Here is a 19,605-nt window from a genome sequence, read left to right as displayed (position 1 = left end):
CAACTATTTCCAATACTATTGATACCATTTCATTTTTCTCAGCAATAGCCATTCAATATATGAACATTCTGTAACTGCCTCTTTGCACAGCAGTTTTTGTTGGTCCACCACGTCACGTTGCATGCCCACTGGTAGCAAGGCTTGTAGCGGACGTGATGCAGAAGATTGATGGTAAATACAGGGAATAATATTTTATCACAAGTTCAGTATTAATGTGTTGAGCAACACTTTCAACTGTCCTTTGTATTAAATTAATCTACAAACTAGAACAACGACAAAGAAAAGAAAAAAAACAGAACATATAAAGCTCCCCATGTTGAGAGTGACAGACTATTCATATATTTTACTGACAGAACAAGCCTGTCTTATCACCGTGGATCTTTTGTGTCGCAGATACGTAGGTGTGAGCGTGTACCGCAAAGATCATCAAGGGCAATATTAATGTCGCTAAAATAAAACGGTATCCACAATCAAAATGAAACGGAATTAATAAAATTAAACAAAACGATAACAACAATATAATACAAGAAAAACATGCACATTATTAGCACTCAAACTAAAGACAGGGTCAGAGAGTATACTTATGAATGACATTATTGAAATGTTTGAAGTGATCCATTTAAAATGAACCTCAGTTTCTCAGTTTGAAGACAGCATGATGTCCTTGATCCACTGCATAAGAGATGGAGAGCAGACGGCCTTCCTTTGAATGGATTCTGCTGTATTTCTGGCAGGGTAGCTGCTCATGGGCTCCATGTTGTTATTAACTGTTGCCAAATCATCCAAGACTGAAATCTTAAGGATACTAAATTTAAAGGAACTTAATTCGAGTTGTGTTTGTAACTGCGGTTTTGGAGCTTCACAGTTCAGATTAGGGCTGTAAATAGTTACTGTCATCATTTCATCTGTAGATCTCTCTTTGTTTTTCTTTTTCCCATATCCAAATCATTAAATCAAAACTTTGCGACCAACAGTTCAAAACCCACAGTCAGTTTAAAATGATATGACGCTTATAAGCTGTAAACAGTTAGTGTTCCTCAGCACTAGTTTTTAAATCCTCACCTCACCACAGATTCTGTTTTCTGTCGTGTGTGGGTTCCTCACCTGTAGCATTAGCATAGCGCGCTAGCAGGCAGTCACTAACAAAGAGCCAGTTGAAGGTGACACATGAGCTGATGCGTGTGTGCTGTCGGCTGTGGGCACACAGACAGCTCCTCTGTCTCCACATCTGTCCTCATACTCTGTCACCTGTTTATGACGCTGCTTCATGATAGCCTTGTGCCACTTGTGACGCTCAAGCTTGACATACATATATATATATATATATATATATATGTATATATGTATATATATAGGCATGTTTTTCTCCCGAAAAATAAACCCAGATATTTTTTTTCTTATTTCTGACTCTGCAGTCTTTGTTCATGGTCCTTTTTACCTCATTGACAGTTTTAGCTGGAGTGGGTCTGGATGTGTTTTCCAGTATGGGTGACATTTAGCCTCATAATGGCAGTTAAGAGTATCCAGTGTTACATTTATAAACTGGTAATGGGCGTCATGCTCCTTTTTTCCCCATTTGTGTATTGTGGCTACTAATGGAGGTTTGCAGAGCATCATGTGGTATGCACTGGTCAGCAGAGACCTAGACACTTGTGATGGGTATAATGGCAACATGTGACCCTGTGAGAGCATAAAAAAAATCACTCACTTTCTTATTCTGTTGTGCAGGAGCCTCAGTACGTATATCCCTCACCATCATCCTTTTATTTGTCAGCCATCTTTGTTTTTAGGCTTCATCTAAAGACTGTGCTTTTATTGAATTTGTCTGTTTTGTGTTATATTAGAGCCCAGAGTGAATTCAACTGAGGACTGCCTTTGTTTCATGCAGAGGCATCAAGAGGTTACAAGTTATTGAGATACCTTCCTTCGCTTTCAATTTCTCTTTGAGTTTTCCAGATCAACATGCCTCCTCTGCTCTCCTATTCTCTTTTAAGCCTCACTTGTCTTTCATTCTCTTTCTGCATGTTACCCTTCTTTCTCTTTCTCTCCAGGTCCTCTGTTATGTTTGGGAGTCTAGTTTGAAATTCTCCCCTCTTGCCTTGCTACATGTTTGATAGTTACTGAGACGAAAAGCAGCCTTCATGTCTTGTCAAATGGCTTTTTCAAGCGTGGCCTAACTTGCTGACCATGTTGCAGCTCCCAGACAGGTTTACACCATTTCAATGGCCAGTATGATTGTCATGTGTCCTTTGGTCTGTTGTTTTCTCCATCTGCGTTATGGATGTTCCTCACGACTGATTCCCCTGTCGATTAAATGGAAATTAAAATTTGACTCGACTAGACTCGTCATGTTGGTTTGCTGAGTGTGGCTAACGTTAGCAGTGCTAGCACCAGCAGCCTTCTTACCTTGCAGGTTAACATCCACATGCCTGTGCTTTATGTGGTGACGCATAGAAGCTTCTGGTACAGCCTACAGGTAAAACTGTATTTTCATTGTCTAGATCAACAACATCCTGTCAAACAGCGCTGGTTTTACTAAATATCATCCATCCCACTTTTCTCCTTTCACCTTAACCGATTGCTATTTCTGATACCAACTAGCGGAATAGCAATTGAAAAATGCCTTGTCATTCAATACCAAATTTTGAAACCTAAGGAGTAAATGAGTAAATCCCATCAGCGTCAATGAGCCAATAAGCACGCAGCATGCTTGGACCAAGCTTATTGGACCCTGCCTATTTAGACAAACATGTTGGAGTGTGTAAAGAGACTGAAGTAAAACTGAAGTTTGTACCATAGTGTATATTGTCATTTTCTTTTTGTTAAAAAGGATTTGATAAAACTGGTACTGAAAAAAGGATTTTAGATTTTTGATTGATGATACCCAGCCCGGCAAATCACACACCTCCCTAGTCTGTGTGCTGTCGGTCATCTCTCCATCTCTCCCTTTATCTTCCACTCCTGCCTGGCTGCAGCCAGTGAACCCACTCGGATAACTGTCTCTGCATTATGTATCAGTGAGCTGCAGCTCATACTCTGTGTTACTGATTAGCTTTGAGGTTTGCTATCATCACCCTGGAAACACAGAACTACACAGCAGAGGATGCACACAAGTGAAGGATGTCTGTGTGTAGATGGTAATGGTGCAACACACTTTCAAGGCTTGATTAATGTTACATTACCATGATACTTTTCACTATTCCTCGGTGATGACATGATGGACATGAGTCAGTCAATGTTATTTCTGTCAACATTTACAGATGCCACTCATCCATCATTTCTGTAACAACAGAAAAAGGAACACTACTGTTTTTTACGCATGAAGTTGAGTTTAGCACTGCTCGGTCTGTGTTATCAGCTGTATGACATCTTCTTCTAAGAAAATAACCCTGATGATGTCATCAAGGTTTTCTCAGATTGGATTTGTGACTTCGTATTTTAACAGTCTGGTTTTCAAACTGGATTCATGAAGTTTGAAAGACATGGGCCTTTAGCAGATAGGGAGACTTGAAAGAAAGCTGCAGTTGAGTTGCATCATGGGAAATACAGGCTCGAATGTTTCTGGACTTTGGAGTTCTCTGCTGCCTTGATTTTGACCATTGGCTTTATGGAAATGACATTTTAATTGCCAGTCTAGCGCTTTAACCTGATGCTGGTGAATAAGTATTTAGTTTGTCTATCCGATGATTAGTATTATCTTATCTTGATGTGGACTCATCACATTATTCCTTCCTTCTGAGCCACTTCATGAATTCTTCTGTTTTGCTACAGTCAGCCCACTCTTAAGAACATTTGAAGCTGTCCACACAGTGTAAACAGAACCAAAACATACTAGCATGATGCTAATGAACGAATAATCAATTAATAAACGGCTAAGGCTCGTTTAACAGTAGGCAAACTGAGAAGGCCCAATGTGAAATGAATCCATGAATGAGGTTCAAATACTGATTGCAGTGCCGTCTGCCCAGTTATCATTAATATGGTTCTGACTAATTAGGAAGTGGTGTTGAATTAAATCAGGCCCTCTGTGGTTCTCCCAATTACAGATTCAGTGAGCCTCAGAGATGGACTGCCACTGACAGCAGTTTTCCAAAACGATGAATTTATCGGGCCATGCTTATTTACAGGTTGTGTGCATCTCTAACAAGGTCCAAAATGTTTACGTATTGAGCTATATTCCATTGCCAATAACCTAGGCCATTATTAGGGTCATAGTCTGCCAATCAAGGGGACTTGTTTTCTATGGAGAGATAGATAAGGTGTACTTTTTTCTGTGTAATATCAAACAAATCGGATGTGTTTTCAACTGGATCACCTGAATCATCTCCACACAATTTGATTGAGAGAAACGCCCATTATACATGCTGTAGAGATATATGCATTTAGAGTGTATGTTGACCTATTGATATATTTATATGTGATGATTCCATAGATCTCTGCCCGCAGTAAAATCAGAGCTTCTTTAGTGCTGTCGACATAGACCTTTTTCACCACACACATTTGATATAATCACAGCAGGAAAAGCATAACATGATAAACTTCATGAAACTGAGCCATCATTATCTGGACAAGTTACACCAGTGCTTTTCCTGCTATCACAAGTCAACATGTCTGCAGTACAGAAGGTCGATACTGAATGGTGCCGCTCCGATATGCAAAAAAAAAATCATATTGCAATTATTTTGGCAGATATTGCAATTGCCGTTTCAGTTGGAAATGCTGTTTTTGCATTTTCATTTTCACTGAAATATGAAATAAAAATGATGATGTGATTTTTGTTGGGTCTTGTACCCAACAAACATATTCCTTTACATCTGGAGAATACGGATATGACAGTTTTAGCAGCATTGACTGCCAGCAGGGCCCTTTTTTTAGCCTAAGTATGTAATACAGTAGAGACAGTGGGGAAATGAAAGCATGAAACTTGTGATGATGACACATCAATTAGCAGCAACATGATTTTTTTTTTTCTTTGCAAGAAATTTCCTTTTTCACATTCTCTGCTGACAGAAACCAAGGCGCAAACATGTTGAAATGGCAGGGGAATTTCCAGCAGTGACACACCCATTTGACTTGAGGTAACCCCTGTCTAGTAGAGTTTGTGACGCCGCTCTCAAAAGTCACTGACAACAAGCAAAGTGCAGTACAGGAGGAAAACACCCCTCTCTAATGATTGTTAAAAAAAATCTGTGTTTTTTTAGCTGATACTGTGGCATTGATGAAATTATGATTGTTGGAAGAGTGCAGTCCAGCTCACATGTTTGGTGTTTCATTTTAAAGCACTGTTATCTTCTATCTGGTATCAGCAGCAGAGGAATTTTCCATGCTTGTACTTGATGAAGGAATAATAGTTGTTGGTTCAAGATAGTATATCAGCTGGAATAATCATGCAATGATAATAACAACCATCCAAATCATATGATGATAACAGTGTGGGGTCTTGTGCTTCGGCAGCAGGAGGGAAATGTGGTTTGGTCACATCTAGTGTGTGCTGACAAAGCTTTCGAGCTCAGTGTAGGAGTGAGTTGCACACACTGTCATGGAATTACACCAACTTCAAATACAAGAAAAGATCATTTTCACGCATTCTGATTTTTCTTACACGAAGGAAATATCCTGGCCGATTTTGTAAAAATAACTTGTTATTTTCCTGTCTTTGGTGGTTGTAGAGCATTAGTACTTCCTGTTGTCACTTCCAAATCAATAACCAACACCACTCCAGCCACTGCGTTATTCTCTTTGAGGACCCCTCGCTGCTGCCGACTCAGTTGAATCCCATTTGAGTTCAGTTGACAACCAGCGTGTGCAGGAAGCTGCAGAATGAATAACGCGATGCGGAAAGCGTCTTAATGATCTCCCCTCGCCTCTCCTCACACACTCAGTCCGATAGGAGCCACAAAGGAAAACCATTAGCCCACTGGAAGCTTTATAGACATCCCACCAATACATCCATAAACAATGTGCTTATGAGGAAGGCTACAGGTCACTGCTGCCATTTCCTTGTGGGACATAGAGAGGGAAGGAAATTATTGATCAGTCCTTTCACTGATGCCGATCACCTCATAAACATCCCACTAAACGACAGTTTGGAGACCTCTAGACATCTTGTGTTCAGGGTCAGATGGAGATTAACGCTAGATTATGGTGGTTAACTGTTTCTTCATACAAGCTTCAGCTTGTGAAGAAGCAGCAGTTTCCTCAGAAATTGCATTTTCCAGTTAACAATTGTCGTAGTGCTTTGTTAATCTAGGGGCTTGGACCCAAAATGGGCCTGGGGTTTGTGGTAAGTAGATCGTCATCGAGTGAAGCGGTAATGTTTCACTGATCATTGCTTCCAGGACAAGAGAGTCAATCTCTCATTCTTTTTAAGTGGCGTGTGTCTTTGTTTCGCTTTTCTCCTCTGATGAGGGGAAGAAGAAAGATGACGTAAAACTGCAAGGATTTTCTTTTTCTGGACAATTTCTTTTCATTAATAGCCGAGGTAAATACACAGAGCTGTAGTTTTGCATGACAGTATTCAATGTAATATAATTGCCATTCTGATGGTGTCAGTATTTGGTGTTTTGTGTCCTAAATTGTGTCACCAAGACCACCTGTTCCTACCGGCTGTGTGACTAAATGTTGTGCAACTAGTCATGAGAGATGAGACAGCAACACCGGACACATTATATTTGCATTTGTGTCACACAGACACAGGAAAATAATTGCAAATGAATAATGTATGTTCCGAAATGTATGAGAAGTGTACCATGGGACAGGAGGACAGGAGAGGGAGGAGTGGGCTCCAGTGCTGCGTGTCCGCTGTTATAAGTGGTGTCCAGTATAATAAATGTATAACAAAGTGAGTGGAGGAGGACTATTAAACAGTGATACACCAGCATTATATCAAATCACAGTAACAGTAGCAAACACATCTTTCTTATCAACTAACGCTGTGATTAGAGCAAGACCGATTTATCGGCTGATATTAGCCTATCACAGATATATCAGTATCGGCTCATATATTCTCCGATATGCGCTGATATGAATACTTTTATGAAGAAGCAATAATGCAGTGGAAATGTTCAGGTCAAGTCAAGTTATATAGGCAGCATTTTATGTATATTTGATCTTTTGTTTTCATTCAAGTAAAAAAAAAAAAAAATATATATATATATATATATATATATATATGTTCTTATGTTCTTTATTTATAGTTATTTATTTTTTATAGTTTTTTTATTCAATTCCCAGGAAGTTTACCGTTTCAGTTCACTGATGTCATTTTGGACGATAAAGTTTATTATTAAACTGTAAAATATCCTGTTCTCATTACATATCTTTTTCACAAGTGTTTATATATATCTATGTATATCGGCAGATATAGCGATGTCGGAATTTTTTTACTCTCTAATATTCATTGGCATCGGCCCCAGAAATCCAATATCGGTCGGCCTCTAGCTGCGAGTGCAGTTGTTGGACTGTGCTTGTTTTAGAGAAAATATACCGTCTAGTTCATTTCAAACTGTCCTGGTAGTGGATTCAGCAGATCTCTCCACGTCCGCGTTAGTCATCCTGGTTGGTAATCTGTCAGAATGGGAGGGCGGCACCAGAGCTTGATGATTGGTCTTATTTGGGGGCTACATCATTAGCATTCATTTTCAGGTGTGTTTCTGTACACTTGCTGAATGTTAGTCCAATATTCACTCCCCTTCTAACTTTGATTTGGTTTTGACCAACTGCTGAGGGGAATATCTGACTGTTTAGCTGCTAAATACTTTAGTATGTTCACCAGCTAGTCACTGACTTTGACTGTCTGCTGTTTGGTGCTGTGCGGATGGTGTTCAATGGGTTTGTAATAACTTCTTTTTCCTTTCTGCATCTGGAAATTAGGTTGATGAAAGCAGTGAAACTAAACCAAAACAGTAAATCTTCTCTGTAGACTGAGGTTAGCTGCAGTATGGTGGAGATTTTATGTGAGTTTGGCACAATGAGTGAGAGCTTTGACATCCATTGTGATTTCATCCACTGTTAGCACAAAAATGTTAACTGGTGCAGTTTTAAGGAAAACAAAAACAGAAAAAAATGTGTTCCCATTAGCTGGGATGAAAGAGATTCACAGGCTTTTGGCAAAACAAACACTGGTGAGAAAAACAAAAAATCTTGTAAGAATTCAGAACATTGTAAAGAGCCCGAGGCGATCAGGTGTAATTGATAACATTAATAACGGTGGTTATTGTGTATCTCTGTGGTATGGCATGCTGGGATGCTTGATGGAACTGAGCCTTATTGTTGAACATAAAATAATTTTTTATATTAAGGAAATTTTTATTACTCAATTTAGTGAAAGTGACTGCTGCTGTTGTATGTGTCTCATGCAGCAGTGTAATGAATTTCTTCTGCCATACTGCTGTCTCCACTATGACTCACCTATTTGTGTCTGGACTCATCGAGCTGTGCTCAGGGACAAATGGCGAGTGTGTGACTATTCTTATTACATCCTGGCTCTGTGTGTGCGTGTGTGTGTGTGCGCTTTCAAGACCATATTAAATGTGTGTGCATGTGTTGGCATGAATCTTCTGGAGAGGATACAGAGCAGGAGGGGACAACGCAGGAGGCCAGGATGTGACTCAGCGGACATAGATTAAAGGCACACCACCCACCTTTCATTCAGCTATTTTTTTTTATTTTAGTGATTGTAAAAATGTTGATGTGGCTGCATGTGGATGCCAATCCACCAAGCTTCCAGTTGAGCAGAATGTGGGAACTGGTGCATGGGTGTGTTGAAGGCTGACAGTGCAAATTCAGGGTGAAACTAATCAGCATTGGACTTTCCGAATTTAAACTGTGTGGGAGCACAGTGATGACAAAAAAAAAACGCCCATCCGTGAAGACATTTTTGTGTCTTTGCAAGTCATCTGAGTCACTTCGTTGCCTGCCACCAAGCTTTTTCCTCTGCACACTGATCATCCAGAGTCTATGGTCTACATGTTACTGTCCTTTATTATTAACACAGCTCTACACAGCCAGCCATATCTGTAATATTAAATTCAAAAGCTCTTTTCTTCTGTGCTTTGAGTTCAAGTATCTCTCAAATTTGTCTAGTTCTCAGGGGAATGACCAATGTACTTTGTGTTAGACGGAGCAAGTTTTTATTTGAAAAGGATTATGAAAAGCATCTAAGTCATGTCGGGGTATATCAAACTTTCAACATCAAGGTAGAACTTAGAAAAAGTGCACAAAGGAAATATTTCCTCTGATCATCACGACTAATAACCATAATGACTACTACATTTCACTGTGTCATTTTTAAAACCATTTATGCTACAACGATGCAGCTGCAACAGGGACATCTTTATGATACAATATTTATGCTGAACTGCTTGGCCAATGTTCAAGGACACGTGGCAGTCAGGTCTGTCTGCTCCAGTAACCGTCATGTGTCTACTGTCAAGTGTGACAATATGTCTGTACATGTGGCCCTTTTTGAGCACTCTAGCTCTGGAACTAGTCTCACATAGCCAGACCTATCTCAACAGCACTGTATCGGAGCTGGAGAATGGTCTGACTGTGACCATTATCATTCTGCTATTGGGGCAAAAAACACTCTGGTACAATGATATTGGGTGGCGCAGAGCCCAGGATGCTGCGACAGTGCTCCTGCAAAATATTGTAAAGGGGGAAATTTATTTTACACTAATGAGAATGCCCATGTATGATTGGTCATATCAGTATTTTAGTACGATGCCTCATTTTGGTTCCGTCCTGTTTGCCCTGTTTAAGTTACTGCATTATGTGTTATTACAAACTCAACACTTCCTGTAACTGTTAGAAATTCAAAGCCCTCACTGGACAGAAACACTTATTTCTTAACAAGATTTTTTATTGCTGTGCTGATCAGCTGCAGTGAGCGTGTTGTCTCATTTCTAGTTGGTATAGTGTTTCTGATTTTTTGACACCGATGTGGTGGCCCAACGGGAGTTCTCCTGGCACTCCTGATGGCCAGTCTGACTATGGAACAGTCTGTAGTGCAAAAAAACAATAAGTCCAGAAATAGACTTTATCTGTTAGCCCTCACACTCCTGCGACAAAAGCTATTTATTTTTATGTTGGCAGCATGTTGGGCTGTTCTGTTTTGAGATTATTTTCTATTCAACAATTGCTTCAGCGTGCCTGGCGCTATCCATGGTACTGAAAGTGGATTCAACCCTGGCATGTTAAATTAGCATTTAACTTTTTTGTTTTGAAATTCTGCCTAAGACTTAAATGTTTTTTTCATGAATCGCACTCTGCACACACTCATACATGGTCATAGGTTTTTACCTTGTCTTGTTTCCTAAAGTGGCTTCAGTTAAAGAGTGAGTTCTTCCAGTCATGCACTCAGCAGATTGTCCTCACGCCCCCTTCTCATTAATGCAGAATAGAAAGTCTTTATGTCACAACAATGAGATGTAGCTGCTCAGTCAGCTGTTACCCAGTATCCTTCACTCCAAATTCTCTCCCACTGTCAGTCAACTGCACTGACCTTCAGTTTGGCCTTGATTGTTTCTGAATGCTAGGACCTGCACCTCTCACTTTGCACTAATTAGTGGGACAGCTGTCTGTAAAGAACATTAGTGTCCCCTTATACCCAGTCCGTCTTCAACTAATGGCTCCCCCATCCCCCCTTCTCTCTCTCTCTCTGTAATGGCCTGCTCTCCTCTCATGGTTTCTGTCCGTCTCAAGGCATTGTGGGATATCTATATCAACTTCTCACCAGCGGTGGCCTTTTAATGGGCTTATTTTATAACATGATTTCTGCCTGCCTGTCCATCTTTAAATGTAATCACACTTAAACCCGAAATAAAACAAGACTGTCAATGGCAGATGGCCACTGCTTGTTAGCAGGATCCGAAGTTAATATGGGGCAGATTTCATTACCTTTTCCATGAGGGTAATCAAACACCCATCTGGGAAATGTTGAATTAAATGACAGGTCTGCTTGTGTAGTGCTGATACACTTAAGTCTCTGTGTATGTTTTTCCAGTTTTACTTCAACAGCAACTCAGCGGAATAAATGAACATTTTTGATGCTGGTTCTTTTTTATCTTCATGTGACTGATGTGGATTTAAAAGAAATCTGGTGCCTTTTATTTCGGTTCTCCTCATCTGCGCACTTGTCCTGGGTGAAACAGGTAGTGTTGTAAATGATCAAGATGTGGTTCATGGTCATGTAGTACAGTGAAGCATCTTCTGACGTTATGTAATCCTTGTTTTATAGTTTATAGTTAAAGTTTTTTGTTGAGGGACAGAGGTTTCAAACTCTTGGGAGCACATAACATTGATTAATAACAAAACAACATACATACAACATTTTTTTTAGAAACTCTTAACATGCCTTTATTCTTACAGCCACAGTGAGAGAGAAACAGGAAAGGCAGGGAGAGAGAGAGAAAAGGGATGATGGTTAGGACTATGCCTTCATGGCACACGCTCTACCAGATGAGCCACCGAGGCGTCACAGCAGTGCTGAAATTTAGTCTCAAAGTTACATGAAAGTACAAAAGTAGAACCTTTATCAGTGGAGGTATAGAGTAACGTTTTATCAGTGAGTCCCCAGTTTGTTTATGTTGTGCATGTGATCTTTTTATTCAGATTATATCTCTTTATAGCCTTAGCCTTGCCTATTTTGCATATAAAATATGAGACATATTTTGATTAGATGCTTTGAATTGTTACTGATTCAGTCAGGTCATATGGGTGTCCTTGTATTCTACAGTTGAATCCATTATAAAGTTTTGGCATTGTAACAAGGGAAGTGTATAATACATCCCACATTTTAAGTAAAGAGGATAGAAAAGAAAAAAGATGAACTGCTGAAATGTTGAATAGGCTCTGACTCACTGGTTTTTTTGACTGAATGAAGCGCAGCAGTGAAAGGCTCGACTTTATTCTTTGTGCTTTTTGTAATACTGTCATGCATGGCCTTGATTCTCCAGCCGCCCCACAGAAGCAGATGTAAGCCTCCGCCTCTGCAGTCTCTCCATGATAGTGCGCAAGTTATACTTTCCATGGACATTATGCTGATTATGTGCAGAATTAAATATGTTCACCGACTGTACTGACATAATTTGTAGCTACGTAAAGAAACAGGCTCCACTGAAGAGCCCAAACACATACGTCTATGAACTGTACTACAGAGAGTCAGGGAAATCCTCCAAAAACCATAAAGCCCATCAGTGCAGAGTTTGACGGGGTGTCTTTTCTTCTTCCCTGTCCCTCAGCATCATTAAAAGGAAGGCAGAGTCTTTTCAGGATTAGAGGGGTTTGTAGACTGCCACAGGCTGTGGACAATTGATCATTACACATCTCTGCACTCCACTACTCCACTCTCACCTCCTTTCTCTACGTGACATGCTGTGCTTTTCTTTAAGGCCATGTTCACAATAAAACTCTCATCTCTCTCTCTCATCCTCCTCTCCGTCCTCTCCTTACCGATTCCCTCTTCTCTCTTTGTCTTCTCATCTCATTTTAGTTCACCCCCGCCTCCATTTTCAGTTACTGTACCAGGTCGTCCTCTCTCTCTCTCTCTCGCTCTCTCTCTCTCTCTCTCTCTCTCTCTCTCTCTCTCTCTCTCTCTCTCTCTCTCTCTCTCTGCAGAGAAGAGCTTTAAATGAAACTGCTCATAAAGAAACACATAAAGCTCCAACGTCTCGAAGTAGAGCTTTCTGACATTTTGAGACATTGGTTTGATCACAAAATCTAATTAAGGACCAGATTAGTTTATCACATCAAGATAAAATGGAAATAGTGAAGAGTGTGATTGAGTTTGCTTTTGTCTCAAATTTAATGAAGCACTGAATCAGTTCGGATTTGGCACCCAGCTTTCACATCTTTCATCTGTCCTTTCAGTTTCAGCACTACTCAGCTGTTTTTGTTCAGACTGCTGCGACCTCAGTGGCAGGTGTCATGATGCTGGTGGTCTCAATGGGATTGTGAGGTTCTTATTGATTCAGAAACCTCATCTTTCCCCAACACAAAATTAGAGAAAGACGAACACATTGGAATTCTGGGCTAAAATCTGTAAGAGCACATTTTCAACAACAAGAAACTCAACCCTCTGGACTGTTTCAGTCAAAATCACACACTTGCTCACTTTTCACTCCTGACATCATTACTTGCTTTGAATGTAGAGCCCCATACAACAGCCTGTTTGGAGAGAAATCACTGATGTCTGGATTTTCACTTTGCTTTAAGACGGGTTGCCTGAGACTTCTAGATATCCTGTAGGGTTGCAAAATGTGAGGGGCTGTTGGTTCTGGAAGTGTTTTCCCCCTTTCTCTATTTCCATTTCTGCTTTCTCTTTGAACTAGGCCCACTACGCAACTCAACATAGAAATGTGGGACTCTGCCGGATAATGTAATAGTCCCATAGAGTTATGTCATCGGCACCAGTTTTAATGATGTCTACTTTGTTTCTGAAAAATCCTGAGGTGCCTCTCATTCTGACAGATGGCTCAAAATACTATCATACCCATGAACTTCAGCTGCTGTCGCCATGGAGAGGAGGCCCTTCACAGAACAGAGAACAAAACATAAAGCTGTACTTGCTGAATGAATCTAAAACCGACCAAGAATTTAAAAGTGAATTGATTTTAAGCTGCAGATGATCACACTTTACTGTCGGTATGTTAATGATCTGACCTATGAACCTGAGCAATGAGTATTCATGTAATATGATAATGATAATATATATCTATCATCTATATTATCAATACGCTTGATGCCCTTGGTTTCAGTTGTGGAACCAGACATGACATCTTAAAGTGTATCCAGGACAGACACGAGTCACGTCACTGATTACCCAGCATACAGTATGTATGACAGTGTTGTGAATGTGTTTGTGCACCACTTCAGAAATCTTGTGACCTGGAAACTGTTTCACTACATAATTTCTTTTCAAAGTATTCCAATTTTAGGAAGGGTTGGCTTTTACTATGACTCTTTATATTATGCGTTTATGTTACTGCGGTAATTAATAGATAAGTATTGCAATAATTAGAGCCATTTTCATTAAATTGTTAATTTAAATGATTAAATTGTTCATTAATTATTAATGTTGAAAAATTATAGGGACTTAATTTACAAAAAGGGCCTGGTAGTGGCTCTCAGCGGTCATCCCAAAGTGGTCTAAGTACTGTTTAAAAAAAATGACTGTGCAAATAGTGACTGGGGCCTTTATTTACCTCAACTGCAGAAGATGACAGATCTTTATTAGAGACAGGCCTTTAATTCTATTTCCCTCTGATTGATATGTATACGTGCTCATATTTTGGTAAAAAGTCTTATTTTACTCTGCTCCCATTTGTCTTTTTAGAGTTGCTGCGTTACACTGTTCCTCCATTTCTTACCAGTGCTTTTGTTTTTTTAAACCTTTTGCAGGCCTACCTTGTGCAACAACAGTCGGACTACAAAGCAAAGTGGATCAGAATGAATGAATCCAATACTTTAGATGAGTAATCCAGAACAACAACGTGTTGAAAACAGCACAATTTTATTGTTGATCATATTGTTGAATTTTTCTGATTAATTGGCATGGAGTATACGACGGGCACCAGGAGTTTATCCAGCCTGGGAGTAAGGTGTCTTATTTTTTGGATTAAAATGAGACAGTCTTTATTTGTGTGAAACGGTCTTACTTGGGCGAGCACTACAGACCAGTCTGAAATCTCTTAGTGAAACCGGCCCCCGGTGATACGGGAGTCCGACCACCTTTGCCATACATCTGGGACAGATGTCCGTTTACAGACAGCACTAACTGTCGTCAGATATGAGAAGGGCTCAAGTCAAACTGTCAGAATACTCTTTGTGTCTTTGCTGCACTTCTTTGAGAAGTACAGCCCCAGCTCATCCCAAACCACCTGACCATGACTTGTGCAAGTGTCATTCGTCAAAAAGATTTGATATTTGCAAGATGCCTCATGACTGTCACTCTAGGAAAGTTTTCAACAGTTTTCTCTATACCGTACTTGAATACATTAAAAACCCAAAGACATTAGACCCAAATACAGTTTTAATTTCTGTGTAGTGTCATCAAACTTGAAACAAATTACACATGACTGTAATGTGCTGCCATGTGGTCTAGCTCCTCCTCCAGTGTGCCAGCTGCTCTGCTGTCAAGATGAAGGGGACGTAGGGTTTTGGACGTGGCGTCAGATAAAAAATCCTGAGGGAGACAGGACTTAGAACCTCACTGGGTTTAGTATAAAATGTGTCTGGGGACATTTACATTTTTTTTTTTTTAAGAAGTAGAATATGCCCAGTGTCTGTCCAGGTTGTACAAATATATCTTCACTCACATTCATCAACTGCATGACCCTGCAAACATTTTGTGGATTTAATGTAATATACAGCTTGAAATATGGTACTTGCTGAGCATTAAGATGACTGACTCACTCTCACTCCATCTGTCAGCAAGGTGACCAAAAGACCCCTGATAATAGGTAGTTGACACAACACACACACACACACACACACACACACACACACATGCACACACACACATATACCTCAGTGGGATGGTCATGGAATTGGTCGTGGGATTGCACAAATGAAAGTGAACAGAAAAAAGAGGAGGCGCGCACGGGAAAAAGAGATAGGAAAAAAGTACAGAGGAAGCCATTCATCACAGCCAATCCACAAGCTCAGCCAGCTTAATGAAGACAGATAGTGGCTCTAGCTGTCAACACAAGAGAAGCTTATCTCTATATTAAGCAGCCCCACCATTAGGAACACACCGGCCACATGTTAAGAGATTGATCTGGAGCGTTTAGCGACTGGGTGAACGCCCTAATTAGGCTGAAGTTTGACACAGGGTCTTGTTTTCCTTTCCCTCCTCTGTCCAAGGTGGGATGACCTTGTCACTTCAGTCAGAGGAGCAGAAATAGACCCTTACCTTTGGTGGAAACTTAGGTTTCAAGAAAAACTTTCACCTGCTCTCACCCAGGGTATTCACTGTGAATTGTTCTGAATAAAAGCGGAAGCTGCAAACCTCCAACATGTAAACTTCATCTGTGATGTTTGAATGCTCACATCCATACAAAATAAAAGGCGGCAGCCTTGTCACAGTGGAAAGATGTTAGAAAGATATTAGAGAGAGTGTCCTGTAAGCCATGTTCTGTGACCCCAAGTCCTTGGTGTCAAATGACACTGTATTGATCCACATGGAGAAATTCTATTTTCACAGGGAGGTCAGAGGTCAGGGTCAGGTACACAATAGTGTCTCATGAGCTGGCAGGGATTCATCGTCCTCACTGGGGATAATGGAGCTTGGCGAGACACTTAATTTCTCATCGGCTCAAGGAGATGCACTGTGGTGACCCTTTGTTCAGACCTCCCTGCAGGGAGAGGATGACTTTCCCCCTTTGGGTAAAGAGAATATTGAAACAAAAGGTCGTGGTTATTCTCTGTAGATGCCCCACATTACTCCCAGTACAGTGTGTTTACAGGGAGGTGTATATTTTGGTTTTGAGTATTATTGCCCTGTTACACCTGACATTATGGTATGGAACCAGTTTATTTCAATGGAATCTCCCAAGATTAGAAGATTCACTTGCAGGAGGGAATTAAAGTAAATCTCTGTAAATATTTCACATCAACTTTGGTGAATTTTCACATTGAATTACACACAGTGAATTAAAATTGTTTCCACACTTCTGACCTTGTAGGTAAAAGAAAGCCAAAGAGTCTTAAACGTAGATAGTTTTCACCTATTTAGCTGGAATTATGCTTCTCCGGCTGCATGTTGGAAAACTTGAATGGGGACGACTTAGATATGTTCACATGGCTGTTTTGTTTATACTTGCATATGTTTCTGTTTCATTCTTTTATTTTGAACCCACCTCACAACAGGAGCTGAATCAACCAATCAATGTGCTCGACACGCAGGTCCGCACAGTGAAGTGTCCATGACCTATGGTTACCCATAACAAACCTTCCCTACATACGTTCACAGATATGTTAATATGTATCTTCAGGGAAGCATCATTCCAGCTTTAACTGGATTGCAAATTACCTGACATGCTAACTACCAGCTTGCCAGCTACAGTAGTGTGCCAACTAACTGTGTGAGTAGTCCCCACATCACCAAGCTTCTAGCACCACCAAGGACATGCAGATCTCCCCACGTCTTGAGGATGGACGTACTGTATTATTACCTCTCTGACAGATTTGTCGGATCACCAATAATTGAAGATGAAAGTACAGCACTGTTTCATACTGTCCATTTTTATTATTATCATATTTTGTGTTTTACTGACTCACTACTACGTCTGTGGAGTTAACGGTGCACCTGCGAACAAGGAAGATGTTGACCAGGATAACGTGTTTCCACATGTCTCCAGCCTTCAGGTTTCTCAAGCCCATATAAGGACTCATTCAGCTTATTAACCAGGATATGAGGTTCAAAATGCTCAAGCAATATCATCATAATAACCTGGAGACTGTGCACGCAACGTTCAGTGATTCACCAGCCCTGGGGTTGTTTGACGGTGGATTTCATTCAGAAACTAAAGAGTCAGTTGTGAATGATTTGTGGTGTAGATGTGAGAATGGAGGAAGCATGCTGTTGATGCTGTCACTTTGTATATTATTGGATACATGATACTCACTCTACTTGAAAGCGGATCACTTTTCAATGTTCGCCTTCCAACCTCTGATGTCATTATCCTATTGGCTCGATCTCATGGTATATAAGGACAGGACAGGATATGTTTGTGCTCTGCAGGTTATTTGCCCTAAAAATCTGTATTTTTCTGTCTTTAAAATGTGTTTGATTCAGTTAATGGCAGTTGGAGAATAGTAGCAGGATAACAGGATTGCTTTCTAATGAGCTTTTTGTTATCTAATATCTTCTCTATCTCCCTCCTACTCTCCTCTCCTATCGCTTAAATGCATCACCTCATCCTCGCAGACTATCAGCTGTCTCTTTCAGGATGTTTGAAGCAGAGGACGATGATTATTCTCTTCCAGTCCCTCCCCTTCATCTTCCTCTTCACCTTGTACTCAGCTCTTATCTTTTTCAACTCTCTCTTCCTTTATTTTCACCTGCATTTTTTTCAGTCCTAACATTGTTTTCACTAGAAATACACACACAAAACAAAGAAAAAGGAAAAGAAAAAAACAAAAACAAACATAAAACACAAAATATTACCCTGGCAGTCAAATAATCTTCTTAGGTGATAAAATATTAAAATGTGTTATGCAAGTCAACGTTCTATCTGATCTTAATTGGTACAAGTGATGGGAAGCTTTGCTTGGATCAACAGTGGTATTTGTCTACAGACAGAGACAGATGTGCCCATTTATGTGTGTGTGTGGTGCCTCGTTTTACTATATTTGTGGGTCTGAGCTGCAATTGGCCAAAATTAACACATATAAACAGGTTTTTACACCACGTCAGATATCTTGTAGTGTCTCAGGTAGGGTTGGGAACCAAAAGCTGGTATCATACGGGCTAAATTTTAAAGACTGTAGTATCGATACCCTTCGAAGTTAATGGTTCTGCTCTCGGTACGGGAGAAATGAAGAAAATAGATTTCCTATTATAGCCATAAAAGTTATCATTCACATACTGTCAAAGAAAAAGTCTTGTAGTAAATCATTATTTATTACATTTGTTTTTACATTTCCATCACTACAAACTGATGTGTTCAAAGCAATGCTGCTGAGGTTTGTTAACCAATAATGTTAATATAGTTGCAGCCTGCCGTGCAGACTGGTAAAATAGATCTGTCGGGTCGCGTCACTTCCCCGGGTTGGTGCTCGTGTAAGTGCCAAGTTCCCTTCGGTCGGTGATTGTGTGTTTTTAAAATGTATTTCAGGGCTGTTCTCACTCTTCCATCCCTGAGCCACGCACACTCTTAGGTGGAGCCGTGGTATTTCTGGTTTAACTAAATGTCACACGACGGAAAAGGGGCGGAAATTAGCGTGTTCACCCGGTTGTCATGTTTACATCACTGCCGATCAGAGCTGGAGCCAATAAATACCCGTGACTATTGCAGAGTCATTTGACCCGGGAGTGAATGTTGATTGTAAACTTTCGCGTTGAAGAAAAAAGCCTGATGTTAGCTGTTTTTTTTTTGTCTAGAGTAAAAGGTTCTGAATTTACAACTGTGGGAAATACCCTAGTCTTTGGCGTTTAGAGAAGAGGCTCCTCGGATATCCTAAGCTTGAATAAAGTGTATTTTTCTGCGATACTTTGTTGTTTTAAATGCTGGAGTAACCAGGCCACATGAAGAGCAAGAATATCAGAATTAGAGCCATTAGTCTCTGTATCAAAGAACTTCATTGAAATATTCATGCATTCAAGCTCATTTAAAACCATCACACTCCATGATGTTTCCTCAGACTTTGCTTTAACACATTCATTCTCAGCTTTTCCACATTTGCGAGGTAGTACATTTATCATCAAACTAAAAAAAAAAAAAGCAGTAGTGTCCTGCCTTAACATTTAATTCTGCCGATGCAAACTATTTAATTTGCATAGACACTTTCACTTCCACATTGGTCACAGCTTTATAAGTGCTAATTCACCAAACACTTGGTTTCTGTTATTCTTTTAGTTTTGGAGAGGAGGAGGTGGTTTTC

General features: G+C 40.1%; 1 protein-coding gene across 3 annotated transcripts in view; it reads left to right on the top strand.

The window, feature by feature from the left end:
* rptor (regulatory associated protein of MTOR, complex 1) overlaps positions 1 to 19,605 on the top strand; it is a 182,566-nt gene that overhangs the window by 28,609 nt on the left and 134,352 nt on the right. The gene's annotated exons all lie outside the window — the stretch shown is intronic.

The sequence above is a fragment of the Seriola lalandi genome, unplaced genomic scaffold, assembly GCF_002814215.2.
Source record: "Seriola lalandi dorsalis isolate HSWRI2012SDOR001 ecotype SW California unplaced genomic scaffold, Sedor1 jcf7180002054318, whole genome shotgun sequence".
Lineage (NCBI taxonomy): Eukaryota > Metazoa > Chordata > Actinopteri > Carangiformes > Carangidae > Seriola > Seriola lalandi.
This window is presented reverse-complemented; position numbering and strand designations above follow the sequence as displayed.